This window comes from Vombatus ursinus, unplaced genomic scaffold, assembly GCF_900497805.2.
Source record: "Vombatus ursinus unplaced genomic scaffold, bare-nosed wombat genome assembly UNPS02014797.1, whole genome shotgun sequence".
NCBI lineage: Eukaryota > Metazoa > Chordata > Mammalia > Diprotodontia > Vombatidae > Vombatus > Vombatus ursinus.
The window spans coordinates 7,330,503-7,347,304 of record NW_020954575.1 but is presented as its reverse complement, the minus strand read 5'-3'; positions in this window follow the sequence as shown (position 1 = coordinate 7,347,304).

Genomic DNA, 16,802 nt, shown 5'->3' with positions numbered 1-16,802 from the left:
AAAAAAGGAAAGCAGGAAGAAGGAATGTTGGAAGGGACAGAGGAAGGGAGGAAGGAAGAAAATCAGCATTTATTAAGTACCTACTATGTGCCAAGTGCTTGCAAGTATTATCTCATTTGATCCTTACCACAACCTTGGGAGGTAGGTATTATTATTTTCTCCATTTTTCAGTTGAGGAAACTGAGGCAAATAGAAGTTAAATGATTTGCCCAGGGTTACACAGCTAGTGTCTGCAAGTGGAATTGAATTCAAGTCTTCCTGACTCCAGGTCTAGCACTCAATCTACTGTACCACCAAGTTAGTGAAACACAGAGAGGTGGGGTACTACCAGGAGAGGGTATAATACATATTGTCAGAAATGGTCACTGTAGTGAGTCTTTTTGCTCAACTGTTTTTCTTTGTTGCAAATGGGCTGATGTATCTGGATGGAGGGTGGGGTGGAAGAGTGGGAAGGCTCCCCTTTCTCCCCCTTTTCAGAAATGCTTATGACATAAAGATAAAAAAGACATCAATAAAATTTATTTTTAATAAGTGAAATAAATGAAATTATGGGCTTGGATTATTTGACCTCCAAGGTCTCTTTCAGTTCCAAATCCCACCATAGTTCATGGTGGCTGCAAATGCAGTTGCACAGTTCAGTGCTTCCTCTGCCAGACTATATTATCTCCTTAGATTTAAGAAACTTGATTCTCAAGGTGCTCAGGGTGCCCCGATGTATCTTGTCCTTGTGTTCAGCATTTTATGAAGTCAGCAGGAGCTCAGAAAACTACAGAGGAGACATGGTGGGAAGAAAGGAGCTGCTAAAAACTAGGAAGAAAACTAGGAGATCATCTTGTCTCATCTGCCCATTTTACAAACAAAGAACGTGACCAGCAGCATGCTGGTAAATATTTAACAATTGGCTCCCTAGAAAGAAAAAAAAATTCAATAGGATACTTCTTGTTTTGTTTTGTTTTTTTTTTTTTTGTTTTGGTATAGGATACTTCTCAAGTTTAATCTGTATCATAACATTTTCTCCATCACTTTCTTAAGTCTAGCCAATCACAAAACAATAAATCAATCCCTGATTTGTAGTAATTGCCCATTTCCAAGGTATAAGGCTTACACTGAAAATTTAACTATGGACCCTTCGGAGTTGATTAGAATTGGCTCCAGCATACCCTTAAGGGAGGCCCAAGGAGTCAAGTCACCCCAAATAATAAAACTAGGGACTGAGTGGTAGAGTCAGGGTAAGAACCCAGTTTGGGGAACCCTTTCCACTGTAGGTTTCTATAGTTTTTAATACTACTACTGTTGTTTATTGTTCAGTCTTTTTTTAAAATCAGATCCAATTCTTTGTGGCCCCATTTGGGTTTTTCTTGGCAAAGACACTGGAGTGGTTTTCCATTTCCTTCTCCAGTTCATTTTACAGATAAGGAAACTGAGGTAACCAGGGTTAAGTGATTTGCCCAGGGTCACACAGCTAGCAAATGTCTAAAGCCAGATTTGAACTCAGGAAGATGAGTCTGGCACTCTATCCACTGTGCCACTTAGTTGCCACTAATACTAATACTAATACTTCTAGCTAGGATTTGTACAACACCTACTATGTGCCAGACACAATGCTAAGTGCTTTACAAATATTATCTCATTTGATCATCACAATAACCCTGGGAGGTAGGTGTTATTGTTATCCTTATTTTACAGTGGAGGAAAATGAGGCAAACAGGTTGACTTGCCCAAGGTCACTCAGCTATTAAGTATCTGAGGTCTTCCTGACACTAGGCCCAGCACTCCAGCCACTGTACCATCTCGCTGCCTTTTTCTCTCTCCATCCCTCATCCTGACTTTTAAAAAAAATGACAACCTATTAGTTGTGGTTCCCCCTTTTTTTCTGGGTTCTGGTCCGGCTTTATTAGAAATAAGGAGTTTAAGAATTGAATGAGAGTGCAATGGCAGGAGAAGTGGGCTGGAGGTTTAAATGGGGCTAACTCTAAGCAGGGAGAGTGTAGCAGAATCCTTCAATGCTAAGGCAGAGGAGGAGAGGAATAGGGGAAAAATGGGAGAGAGGAGAGGGATCCGAAAGGAGCTTTCTGGGAACTGCAAGCCGCAATCAAGGCCCATTTCAGTTGCTCGTAGGCGACAAACATCACTACATTCCAGGAACCTAAGCGGAGGAAGGAAGGCATGAACCCTTTATAGAAGGCTTGGGGTCCCTCCTTCTGAAGCATGGTGAGGGCGCAGTGGCCAGCACTGGCTTACTGGCCTGCAACAGAGTTCATGTGTCTCTCCTTGACCATGTCCACGGGGGACGCAATGATGGTGGTGCAGAAGCCAGCCCCAAAGGCTGATGTGAAGTGGCATGGAGGGTCATCAGTCATGAGGTGGGTCTTCAGGAGGGCATCTTTGATGACATCGTAGGTCACCATCTTGACAGAGTCATAGAGGCCGATGCAGAGAGAGGCAAAACTCATCTGGTGCTGCAACCCAGCCACCAGCCCATCGTAGAGGCTGCCAGGGCCCTCCGTCTTCACCATGGTCAGAATGGTGCCCATGACACCCACACTGGGCAGTGGCAGAGGAAGCTCGGATGGCTCCCTGGCTGTCTCCCTGCATCTGTAGCTGGACTTTGGCTGTGTCCAGGGGGAAGGTGATGAGGTCAGCGATGCAGGCAGCAGTGCCAGCCCCAAGGAACTTTACAGTGGCTGTTGGCTACGCGTCTGTAGGCTTAAATCCAACCATGATGCGATGCTGGCTCTCTGCTACTTCCCAGGAGGCAAAGGAGAAATGTTAAGATAGCCTCCACTGATGGAGCAAAACGAGATAGAGGAACTCTGCCGGAGTCCTGATTTGGAGGGTGTCACGATGATGGCACTTTGATCAAGCTTCTCTAAAGGTGTCCCGCTCTTCATAGTTGCTCACAGCAATCATGGCCCACTTTCCTTGATTTTCCAGAGAAGGTTGTTGGGAAATTGAACACCTAATGATCATATTATGTGGCCGGGACCATAGAGGAAAACAGGAGGAGGCGGCGGGAAGCACAAGCCTGCAGCAGAGTCCGGCGTCCGACGGGCTGGAGGGACCGCCTAACGTTCTCTCAGCTGGGTTACTAAAAGCTCTCAGGATAGGAGGAAGTTGAGGAGCATGCACTGAGGACTGTGGTTCCCCTCTCTGACACCCCAATCAATTCATCTTAATATAAAGCACACTAGGCTCTGGAGACACAAAGACAAAAATGAACAGCCCCTGTCCTCAAGGAGATTGCATTTTATCAAGGAGATGACATGCGTATATAAGCACAGTCCCCATTAGCACCTTTGCCAGGGACTTATGCAGCTGGAGATTAAAGTTCTCCTGGCTAGACTGGAATGTCTTGGCTTCCTATAACTCCTGGTCTAAAGGGGGGGTGGGCTGAGTCTTCAAGGGAGAGCATTGTTTCCCCTCACCTAGAAGAGAAGCTCTTTGTGAGAGGTGGTAAGGATGTGTCTGTGGTACAAAAGAGATGCTATAGAAAAAGTAGAGAGGACCGGTTACTCTGGCCACCCCCACTAGCTGTCATGGCAGCCCATGGCATTGACAAAGAGGGCTGGGAAGATAGAGGCTGATTCGATTGGAGCTGGACAAGGGAGAGCAAGGTCGGGAGTGAATAGGAGCTGGAGAGATAGAGGAAAGAAGGGTCATCAGTCGTGGCTGGTGTTGAACATGACCCAGCTCCACCAAGTCTGCTCTTTAGATCAACTGAGGCAAAATGGGACAACAGAGCAGTGTCAGATCAATGGCAGACTTCCCATTGACTCAGGCTTCATGCAGACAGTGAAGTGCATCTTTCCCTTTCCCCTCTCCTTTCTGTCTGATAGTGTGGAGGCCAAATCAAAAGGTTTTCTGTAATGACTGACTTCAGCTTACTTTAGATAAAATGTGAGTGACCATAACTGTCTTTATGTGTGCTTTATTAATTGTGAATTAATTAATTTAAAAGGAATTACAAAACAGGATTGGGGCCTAGTCTTGGTAGATAGATGAAAGTGAACTATTGGTAGATTTGGATATGGATTGAGAGCTTGGGAATGATGTAAGAGGGAATGATATTGATTTATTAATTAATTTTATTTTATTTTGCTTTTTGGTAAGGCAACTGGGGTTAAGTGACTTGCCCAGAGTCACACAGCTAGTAAGTGTTAAGTGTCTAAGGCTGGATTTGAACTCAGGTTCTCTTGACTCCAAGACCAGAGCTCTATTCACTGCACCACCTAGCTGCCCCTATTAATTTTTAATAATTGTTCCAAAGTGAGTAATAATAAGTCCAGGGCTTTTGCCCTTTGGAAAAAAAAAACAAATCAATTACCATTGCTATCTGGAAAGAGGTTGGGCTAGAGAACACGTCATATTGGTGGGAGGAGTAAGGGAGTGTCTAGACTAGACTGGTAATGCCCTCTTCCTGAGAGTGGGAGCCAGAAGAGATAGAAAATGCCCCTTCCTTTTGTTTTCGCTTTTAAACTCAAACTGCCAAACCCAGAAGGTATCCAGCCCAGACAAGTACATACAAAATACTTAAGGGTTTTTTTTTTGGGGGGGGGGGGGGTGGGGATGCAGCTGGGTAACCCAGTGGAAAGAATGCCAGGCCTGGAGTCAGGAAGACCTGAGTTCAAATGTGGCCTTAGATCCTTTTTAAAAAACTAATTAATTTTTAGTTTCCAACATTCACTTTTATAATTTTTTTTTGGGTGAGGCAATCAGGATTAAGTGACTTGCCCAGAGTTACACAGCTAGTAAGTGTCAAGTGTCTGATGCCAGATTTGAACTCAGGTCCTTCTGACTCCAAGGTGGGAGCTCTATCCACTGAGCCACCTAGCTGCCCCTATAAAATTTTGGGTTCTAAAATTTCTCTCCTCCCTCTACTACCTCTCCCCAAGATGGCATACAATCTGATATAGGCTATACATGTATGATCATATTAAACATACTTCCACATTAGTCATGTTGTAAAAGAAGAATCAGAACAAAAGGGAAAAACCACAACAAAGAAAAAAACAAAACAACTACAACAACAACAACAAAAGAGCAAATAGTCTGCTTCGATCTGCATTCAGACTCCATAGCTCTTTCTCTGGATATGGATAGCATTTTCCATCATGAGCCTTTTGGAGCTGTCTTAGATCACTGCATTGCTGAGAAGAGTTAAGTCTAACAAAGTCAGTCATCGAACAATGTTGCTGCTACTGTGTACAATGTTCTCCTGGTTTGGCTCACTCCACTCAGCATCAGTTCATGCAAGTCTTTCTAGATTTTTCTGAAGTTTACCTGCTCATTATTTCTTATGGAATAATAGTATGTCATTACATTCATATGCCACAATTTGTTCAGCCATTCCCTAGTTAATGGGCATCCCCTCGATTTCTGATTCTTTGCCACCACAAAAAGAGCTGCTATAAATATTTTCGCATATGTGGGTCCTTTTCCCTTTTTTTATGATCTCTTTGGGATATAGACCTAGAATTACTGGACCAAAAGTTATGCACAGTTTTATAGCCCTTTGGGCATAGTTCTAAATTGCTCTCCAGAATGGTTGGATCAGTTCACAACTCCATCAACAATTCATTAGTGTTCCAATTTTCCCACATCTTCTCCAACATTTATCATTTTCCTGTTTTGTCATGTTAGTCAATCTAATAGGTGTGATGTGGTATCTCAGAGTTGTGTTGATTTGCATTTCTCTAATCAATAGTGATTTAGTACATTTTTTTATATGACTATAGATAGCTTTGATTTCTTCCTCTGAAAACTGCCTGTTCATATCCTTGACCATTTATAAATTGGGGAATGATTTGTTTTCCTACAGATTTGACTCAGTTCTCTATATATTTTAGAAATGAGGCCTTTATCAGAGACATTGGCTGTAAAAAAATGTTTCCCGGCTTTCTTCTTCCCTTCTAATCTTGGTTGCATTGGCTTTGTTTGTACAAAACTTTTTTAATTTAATGTAATCAAAACTATCCATTTTGAATGTCATAATGTTCTCTGTCTCTTGTTTGGTCATAAATTCTTCCCTTCTCAATAGATCTGATTATGGTAAACTATTCCTTACTCTCCTAATTTGCTTATAGTTTCACTCTTCATGTCTAAATCATGTACCCATTTTGACCTTATCTTGGTATATGGTATGAGATGTTGATCTCTGCCTAGTTTCTGCCATAGTGTTTTCCAATTTTCCCAGTGGTTTTTGTCAAGTGGTGAGTTCTTATCCCAGAAGCTGGGATCTTTGGGTTTATCAAACAGTAGATTACTATAGTCATTGACTGCTATATCTTGTGTACCTATCCTATTCCACTGATCTACTGCTCTGTTTCTTAGCTAGTACCAAGTAGTTTTGATGATTGCTGCTTTATAATACAGTTTTAGATCTGGTACGACTATGGCCTTTGATACTTACTAGCTGCATGACCCTGGGCAAATCACTTAACCTCTGTCTGTCTCAGTTTACTCAAATATAAAGTAGAGATAATAATAGAACTTACCTATGATTCACAGATAAGATTATATTTATTAAGTGGTTAACATAATGCCTGGCATATAGTGTTGTATTATCATTATTCAGTTGTTTTTCAGTCGTGTCCAACTCTTTGTGACCCCATTTTGAGCTTTTCTTGGCAAAGATACCAGAGTGGTTTGCCATTTCCTTCTCCAGCTTATTTTACAGATGAGGAAACTGAGGCAAACAAGGCTAAGTGACTTGCCCAGGGTCACACAGCTAGTAAATATCTGAGGCCAGATTTTAACTCAGGAGGAGTTTTCTTGACTTCAGGCCCAGCAGTCTGTGCACTATGGTGCCACCTTGTGCCCCTGCGTATAGTGAACACTTAATAAATGCTTGTTATTTCACCTTCCAGGGTCACGTTTGTTGTTGTTGTTGTTTGTCCATACAATATGTATCAAAGTAGGATTTGAATCCAGCTCCCTTTCTAGTCACTATGCCAATCTTAATTGAATAAGATTAAATCAAATAGAATCAAATGCAATGTTCTACACAGAATTAAAGAATCTAGAGTTGAAAGGGGCCCCCAAAACCAATCCGTAACTCAACAACCCTACGTCATCAAACCTTTGCTTTGAGATCTCTAGAGAGAGGAAACCCCTATCTCCTACAATATCTCATTCTTCCTTGGGGAAGGTCTTGTCATTAGAAAGTTTTTCTTTCCCTAAATTCACCTCTTTGGAACTTGTACTGATGGCTCCTTACCCTAGTAGAACAAATTGAGTCCATTTCCCAGGCAACATTTTCATGTCCCTCCTACAAGTTCTTGTCTCCAAGGGAACCCTTCCATTCCCAGTTTGTCCGGCTGAAATTCTCAAATTTCATGATCTATAAGACCTTCACTAGTCCTGGTTGCGGTGCTCTGGAGACTCTCCCACTGATCAATGCCTTTGCTAAAATATGGTCTGCATCGTGTTGGAAAATGCTATCCACCTCCAGAGAAAGAACTGATGGAGTTTGAATGCTTGTTGAAGCATGTTTTTTCTTTACTTTCTTTATTTTTTTGTAGTATTTTCCTTTTGTTCTGTTTCTTCTTTCACAACATGACTAATATGGAAATACGTTTTACATGATTGTACATATATAACCTATATCAAATTGTTTACCATCTTAGGGAGAAGGGAAGAGAAGAAGGGAGAAAATTTGGAGCTCAAAATTTTATAAAAAAAGAATGTTAAAAATTATCTTTACATGTAATTGGAAAAATAAAATACTATTTAAATGAAAAAAATATGGTCTTTAGAAGTGAAATATACCTCTCTCTCTTCTTGGCCAAGAAGTGGGGGACTGATACTTACAGTGGACCCTTGTATATATTATCAGATGAGGTTGCTGTAGTTGGTGGTTTTGCTTAGCTGTGTTTCTTAGTTACAAGGGAGAGTTCAATTTTGATTGAGAGGTTGGGAAAGGGGGAGGAAGGGGACTTTTCCAGAAATGATGGTAATGTAAAAACAAAAGACATTAATACAACTTAATTATAAAACATTAAAACTTGGGTCTACTGAAATCACTCCTATCCATTGAGTCCTGACTATTGAAGAGAGTGTGGGCTAGAGGGTAGAAGAGTTGACCCTGCGTATCCTGTGCCTTGTAAGTAGACTGTGTTGGGGGGGCTAGGGAGTGAGGAGAGTGAAGGAGGGGAATTTGAGCTTAAGAATGTGACTTAAGTCAGGTTGTATTTGATCTAAGCCAGTTTTATTCACCACTAATAGCTTCTAAATTGCAGCTTGGTTTTCCAGAAACTCACATACAAAAGCATAGGTAGAGAAAATCTCCATGTTAAAGGGTCAGTTGCTGTTGAAAGGTTTAGTCTGGAGAAAGCAGAGTGCCTTTCATAGCCCCCAAAGCTTACTTATGGTTTCAAGATGTCCATGTCTGGGTGGCTGCCTTGTTGAGTCAAATTCAAAGAGGTTTTTGCTTGTCTTTCTTTTTTCCTGTCTCCTTCTCCACCTCCTCCAATTTCACCCCCACCCCCACCCCCACTCCCACTAGGCCTTGTTTGAAATCACTTAGTGGGGCCTCCATGCTTTGGGACCATCCAGGCTTTGAAAGATGTCTTTCACCTCATGAAAGGAACCTTTGGAAAAATGAGAGGGGTGGGTGGGGGAATAGAGACTCTCACTCTCTCCAGGAGAGCCTGGGGACTGCCAGAGCATCATGAATGAGGTTACCCAGCTCAGAAATACACAGCTGGGAGAGGGGCTTGGTTCCAGGGACTCAGATCTGGGCCCTGCAGCCCAGGGAGCACCCCCTCAGGGTACCAGAAACATACTTCTAGAAACCTTGGAACCCTGCATGAAACTAAGATAATGAATAATCTTCTCTAAAGTTCAAAAAGATTAAAATGGGAAATGCTTTCTCTGACCTCCAGGGGAGAGGATGTTCAAACCTGGGATCATTTATGTCACAGTTTGGTGGTGGGGGTTGGCAGAGAACAGACGTGTTTTTCTTTATTTTCAAAATAAGTTTTAAAAGCCATGGCCTGTTTTAGCTATCTACGGGTGTCCTTTTCAGATAATTAAAAAAAAAAGTTTACTGATGCCTTTTGTTTTTACAATGCACTCATTTCTGGATATACCCCTACCCCACAGAATTCAATCTTCTTTTGTAACAAAGAAAAACAGTTAAGCAAAAACAACCCATGCTGTGACCAAGCCTGATGATGCATGCAGCATTCTGGTCCTATGGTCCTCCACTTCATTCTGCTGAAATCCCCTGGGGACCAAGATTGGTTCATATAATAACTCAGAGCTTTTGATTCATGTGGATATGATTTTTCTCCTCAGATAAATGTGAGCAAATTTTACTGTTGTTACTTTTTTGTAAAGTTATAGTTATGCTATATATAATAGTTAATTATACTTAAGAGGGAATTAATACCTCATAAGTACTGCCTTTACCACTGCTGATCATAACCTGCCCATAACTTTTATTTCAGAGATGCGTTATTTACTTGGTGGACACTCTTAACAGAAGACTGGGTGATGTTACAACAAGCCAGGCCAAGGGAGACTTCGGGCCAAGAGTTCAAATAGAAATATAGGCTCGGGTGAAGGCTAAACAGGAAAATGTAGCCAGGGGATTTTCTTAGACTAGGGATGACTTCACGGAGATGGGAGTCCAGAAAATAGATCAGAAACTGGGACAGTGGGATTATAAATATCAAGTGAGGGCAGCTAGGTGGATGAAGCACCAGGCCTGGAGTCAGGAAGACCTGAGTTCAAATGCAGCCTCTGACTTACTAGCTGTGTGACCCTGGACAAGTCACTTAACCCTGTTTGCCTCAGTTTTCTCATCTATAAAAATGAGCTGGAGAAGAAAATGGCAAACCACTCCAGTATCTTTGCCAAGAAAACCCCAAATGGGGTCATGAAGACTTGGACACAACTGAACAACAGATGTATAAAGTCTAAGGTCCTAGGAATCAGTTCTAAGAGAGACAGTGGAGGCTCAGGTTGCAGGCAACCTTCAGAGGCCTAAGTGGGTAAGTAAGTGGTTAGGAAAGCCCAACAGCAGGGGACAGAGATACAGCTACTGGGAAGACCAGAGTATCAGGAGCAGAAAACCCGGTCAATGGAGGGCTGCAGCCTAAGACTCCACACTACACCACTGGCGTTCCTGCCTTCAGTCTCTACTGTCCTCAATTCCTCCTTCACATAGATACCCAAATAATCTTCCCAATGCACAATCTAACCATTCCAAATCCAGCCTCAAAAACTATCACTGGCTCCTTGATAGTAGGATAATGTAAGAATGACCTCATGTGTCATTCAAATCTTGCTCCAAATTGCCTTTTGGTGTTTCTTTTACACTACTCCCTTTCAAGAGGAGAAACATGGCATAGTGGCTCAAAACTGGAAAGAACTGAGTTCAAATCCTAACTCTGATTGACTGTGTGCACCTGGGCAAGTCACCTAACCTGTCAGTGCTCTAGGTGGCTGTTGTAGAGAAGGTGCTAACCTGAATTTCCTTGCCTGGGAGTTATCTGTTCTATATAAAAGGCATCATGGAGCTTGTCCCTGTTGCCCCCTCATTGACTCAGTTGTTATTTAGTTCATTAGTTATGTCTGACTCTTCATGACCCCCTTTTGGGGTTTTCTTGGCAAAGATACTGGAGTGGTTTGCCATTTCCTTCTCCAGCTCATTTGACAGAAGAGGAAACTGAGTCAAACAAAGTTAAGTGACTTGCTGAGAGTCACACAGCTAGTAGGTATCTGAGGCTAGCTTTGAACTCAGGAAAATATCTGTCTCCAGGCCTGGTGCTCTATCCACTGTGACACCTCTGTAGTCCAGCTTAACTAATTCCTGGACTTCTACTCCCTCCCATCTCTGTGCATTCATATAGGTAATTTCCCTATGCCTAGGATAATAACAATAGCTATTTATATAGCATTTTAAAGTTTGAAAAGCACTTTATAAATATCTCATTTGATCATCACAACAGCCCTGGGAGATAAGTGCTATCACCTCCATTTTATAGATGGGGAAACTGAGGCAGACTTAAATGACTTGCCCAGGGTCACACAGCTAGTATGTGTCTGTGGCCACATTTGAATTCGGATCCTCCTGACTCAGGTCCAGCTTTCTATTTACAAGCACCACCTACCTGCCTCTTCTTATTTCTTATTTCTACCTTGCAGAATCTTCCTCTTCCTTCAAGATTCAGCCCAAGTGCTATGTCTTCATGAAGCTTTTCTGAGTAACCCCAGTTAAGTATCCCCGCCCCCCACTGCCATCCTCAAATTTTCCATTGCATTTTTCTCCCTAGCACAAGTCATATCCCTCCCATTAAATTACAAGCTCCTTGAGGTTTGGGATAGTGTCATTTTTATGTTTCTATCCCTCCACCTAGCTCAATGCCTTAAATCATAAGCAATTAATATTTCTGAATTACATTAAATAGAACAGAAAGCAAGAAGCTCAATCAGCAATGACCAGAGCACAAAGGTAAGAGTAGACCAGCAACAAGACTGGAACAGGATGTCTTATATTCCTTCTGCCTTGGGTCAAGATTACTCCTAGAGTTTGGGATAGGGCTGACCCTTCAACTTTACGTAGACTCATATGTCAGAGTCTGAACTCTGTAGGGCGTCTATTCAGATGCATATTGAAATTTGGGCAATAGACATTCTGCATCCCTTGGTCATTCCTGTGTGGATAATTAGGCCAAAATTTTTTGAGTGATTACAGGCCTCTTCCAGGAGGCTCAGTAATGCACTGTATTGCAGCTTATTGTAATTAGCACAATGTCATCTTCGAATGGCAACATCTGGAGGACCTTATCATTCACAGGGAATTCCTTCCTGGCCCAAATTTTTCATTGGATCTCCACCACCACAGTGACAAATACCTTCGGTGAGTATATGTTTTTCTGTTTTCTCAGAGGGTCATTGAGCAAGGTGATTTCTGTTTTGACGTCTACAGAATTCTGAATGACTGAGATAGATAGATGGAGGGGGGACATTTTGTTGTAAAAAAGTCTGTGATATGATGTTTTGTCCTATGAAATCAAATGGTATTTGGTAAACAACAAACAGTAAGCGCTATGGGATGTTCCATTTTCTACATCTTTCAATTAATTTTGATTTGATAAAGATGTGGTCCACTGTTGAAAATCATTTGCAGAATCCTGCTAGTTCCTATTAAGACCTTCATTGAGGATGCCCTCAATGATGACACATAAAGGCTTTGTAGAGATAAGAGTGGACCCTAGAGAGACAACATTTTTATAAAATTTTAGATCTTTATATATTCATTTATTTAGAGCTGGAAGGGACTTTAAGAATTGTCTGGTCCAACACTTTCATTTTACAGTTGGGGAAACTGTGGCTCAGAAAGGGAAGAGGTCATATATACACAGCTGTGATTAAAACTAACCTTCCCTGACTTTGTATCTTGAGCTCTTTCCCCTATAATGTAATGCCTCTTGTATATGTGACAATCTTAGTAATTATAACAGCTTACAGTTTATATAATACTTCGGGGATTACCAGGCTATTACCATACCAGACTATCTAAACCATTGAGTACTTTAGCTCTTGTCTTGGGGCCCAGGGCTCCTGATTGATGAGAGTTCTCCATAACTGACCCATCCACCTTTCCACCTCTAGCTCCGAGGACATTAATCAAATCAGCACTAACATTCCTGGAAAGGATGAGTCAATCAATGGCCCTAGGGGTCCACTCCCCAACCCTGTAACATACCAGAACAAAACACCCTTTCCTGGCCACCACTTCCCTACTTTTTTTTGTGTTTCCCAGTTAGAATGTAAGCTCCTTGCGGCAGCTAAGTGGCAAAGTGCATAGAGCTCTGGCCTTGGAGTCAGGAGAACCTGAGTTCTAATGTGACCTCAGACACTTGACACTTACTAGCTGTGTGACCCTGGGCAAATCACTTAACCTCAATTGCCTCACCAAAAAAAGTAACAAAAAAAAAAAAAAAAGAATGTAAACTCCTTGAGGGCAGATACTGACTTTTTTTTATTTGTATCTTTAGTGTTTACTAAGGTAGCTAGCAGTAGTAAGGAATTAATTCATGCTTTTCCATTCATTCATTTACAAAGATGTAGTTGAAATGCTAATTCATGCCAATATTTTGTACATAGTCTGAAAAATGGATTCATTCTTGTTCTTTGGAAATATGTAACTTCATATAAGAAGCTGTCACTACCTATGTGACCTCAGGCAGATCACTTCACCTTTCTGAGCCTTGGTTTTCTAATCTGTAAAATGAGTGACTTAGATTACATGACTCCCAAGGTTCATCTCAGCTCAAAAACCCATGGTATTCTTTGTTCCTAAGATATCTTGGGGAAAATTTGGACAAGAATAACACAAATTAGGAGGTACTAAGGAGTGCAATTTTTACCCATATTTTCCCATAAATTCTTTATAGAGCATCTCCCCAATATATCAGAGGCTTTTCTATTGATCTTCTTGCTTTTTGGGGGTTCCAGTGTACCACATGGGAGGTCTATCGATTGTCTTTGATTCTCACTAATGAATTAATCAGATAAAAGGAATCCACATTAACTACTAGCTAATTAATGTTTCTGTTCCCTGATAACATAATGCCTTTAAATGTACGTGTTTATGGAAGGCCCCTACAGACTCACACTAATGGTGGCATTTTCCATCATCCTACATGGTAGGTATGGGGGATGTTTTGGAGCAGACACATAACAGCTAGCACTTATGGGGTGATTTAAGGTGTGCAAAGTGACATATATATATATATGTATGTATGTGTGTATGTATGTGTATATATACATATATATAAAATGTATTTGTGTGTGTGTAGCTTTATATATATATCCTTATATAATATGTAGCTTTATATATGTAGTGGGGGAGTAGCTAGATGGCACAGTGGTTAGAGTGCTGGGCCTGGAATCAGGAAGACTTATCTTCCTGAGTTCAAATCTGGCCTCAGGTACTTACTAGCTGTGTGACCGTGGTCAAGTCACTTCACTCTGTTTGCCTCAGTTTCCTCTTCTGTAAAATGAGCTGGAGAAGGAAATGGCGAATCACTCAAGAATCTTTGTTGAGAAAACTCCAAATGGGATCACGAAGGGTCAGATATGACTGAAATGACTGAATGGCGTGCTGCAACAATATGTAGTGAGTACTTTCCAGCCTCATTGGCATTAACACTCTGCTCATGCTTGTGGTAACAGGCATGTTACCAATCCTGTATTACACATATATCATCTCAATTGATTCACTCAACAACCCTGGAAGGTAGGTGCTGTTGTTATCCTCATTTTACAGATGATAAAACTGAGGTTGAAAGAGTCTAAGCCACTTGGTTGGGGTCATATGGCTAGTAAGTAGGTGTTTGAGGCAGCGTTTAAACTGAGGTCTTCCTGACCCCGGCGCCAGATCTCTAAACACTACACCACCCAGTTATCTTTCGGTTTCCTCAAATAACATTAGATAGGCAGCCACAGACTATGCCTATGTCTAAGACTGACCCTATATACAAAGAAATTAATAAATATTTCTACCTCTACTTCCCTATAATCAGCCAGGAAAATTCCTGAGACAATGAATCAGAGGCCTACAGGAGCTCAGGCTGTGGCTGTGTCTTTTCTGCAACTTAAAAAATGGTGTAATGGGAAAAGCTCTGAATTTGGTGTCAGAGGATGTGGGTTCAAATTTTGCCTATACTACTTGCCACTGGTGTAACCTTGGACAGGACACTTCCCTTCTCTGAGGCTCAGTTTCCTCATCTATAAAATGGGGATAATAATAGCATCTTCCTCCCAGGGTTGTTGTGAGGATCAAATGAGATAATATATTTAAAGTGCTTTGCAAACTTCAACACACTATATAAATATTAGTTATTATTATCATCAGGGATAGTAACTGGACCCATGATTTCATTTGTATAGGGAACTTCCAAGTAGGAAATTCCCTCTACAAATACAGGTTGGCACCTTCTCTGCAATTTATTGTCTTAGAGAACTATTTAGTTAGTGCCTACAGCATCACATAGCCAGAGGCTGATCTTGAATTCAGATCTTCCAGGTTTCAGGCAGCCTCTCTTTCTACTAGGCTATGTTTTTTGTTTTTGTTTTGTTTTGTTTTGTTTTATTTTATTTTTTTGGTGGCAATCAGGGTTAAGTGACTTGCCCAGGGTCACACAGCTACTAAATGTCTAAGGTTGTATTTGAACTCAGGTCATCCTAGCCCTGAGGCCAGTGCTCTATCCATTGCACCACCTAGCTACCTCTCACTGTTATTATTACTATCCTCTAAAGAGTGCTGGCAAGGTCTGTTCTTCCAGGGCCCAAGAGAAAATGGCACATCAGTTGGTGTAGGAATCCTACCCCGATAGGCTTCCTTAATTCCCTGCCTTTCTTGAGTCCTGGGATGGGATTACAGTGCCTAGGGCATTTTCCCCAAATGCCAAGAAGGCTCTAAAAACATCCTCCTAGACCTACACAGAAATCCTTGTTGGAAATAGATTATCCCAGGGCTGAGACTAAACACCCACATAGTCAATAAAGGAAAAAAAAAAAACCAACCCAGATCTTCTGGTAAACATAGGACCTAGTTTCTGTTTGGGGGGAAAATGATGCAGGCAGAGCAGTTTGAAGGCATTAGCTTTTTATTACCATGTCCAGGAAAGTAGGATTTGGAGAGAAGTAAAGTGGCATCAAACCATGTGTGACCTGTGGGCCATATTTTAAATGCTCACATTATAAGTCAAGATGAAATGTGTCTTATAACTGCAGCTCTAACTAGATTAAAACCCCGTAATATAATTCCAACCACACAATTATAAAAGCGTAGATTGATAAGCTGTAAGATTTCAACAGAGACTGAATGCTCCTGTCGGGGCCCCCTGGATAAAATTATCCGGGGGCTTTCTGGGCCCCACTCCAGATTAGGCTTGTCTCTGCCACAGACATTATATGCATTTCAGTCTCCATAAATTCCAACTCCCCAGCTCTTGCTCTGTGGCTATCAAAGCTCTGTCCTTTGAGGAGTAAAGGTCTCCAAGAGCTCCTTCTGTCTAATGGGATGCTAATTCTGCCAGTGTCTCTTCTCCCTGTGGTCATAATAGATCACATTACTTTAAGGCTTCTGGAGACATCATAGTGCCTTTCCAAGAATCAGACTGGGGCTTTTCTGTAAAAGGACTGTTACCCTAAATGGAGGGAATGCAGCAAGACATTCAATTGGCCTTTGACGTGGTGAAACCTACCACCTCCTCCCCAGGTTTCCATCTTTCTCCGTACCACTACCAGATTCTCACTCTAAAAGTCCCAAGGACAGGCGTTCTTCTTCAGCTGTAATCCTTCTGCTGTTTGGCTATGACCTGGATGGGAAGCCCCCATATCCTTCTAACATCCTGAAAACTGTTTGGTTATGAATCTGTCCCTAAAACACAAGTGGGTTTATAAAGGAGGTTAGCTACATTTGTCACATGAGCCATTGTGTGGGGTGGGGGGTAAGATGGCCTTGCTGATGCTCACTAATGTGGCAGCTCTTGAGGCCATGGGTTTGACAAAAGAGCAGATCGATCCCTGGTCAGGAACCATTTGGTGACCCACCCCTGGAAGCTCACCCATTCCCCACTCAGCATAGTCATTCCCTGAACATCTGGCTCCATTCCCTATTGCCAGGAGACCCCAGCGATCTTGGTTAATAGCCAGCAGCAGCTATGAAATCCCATGGAAGAAAAGAAAGATCATAAACACAGAAATAATAGTTTAAACCCCGACCCCCCCGCCGCCACCACCACCCATGATGTTAGCAAGCTAAGCAGGCACACACTGAACTG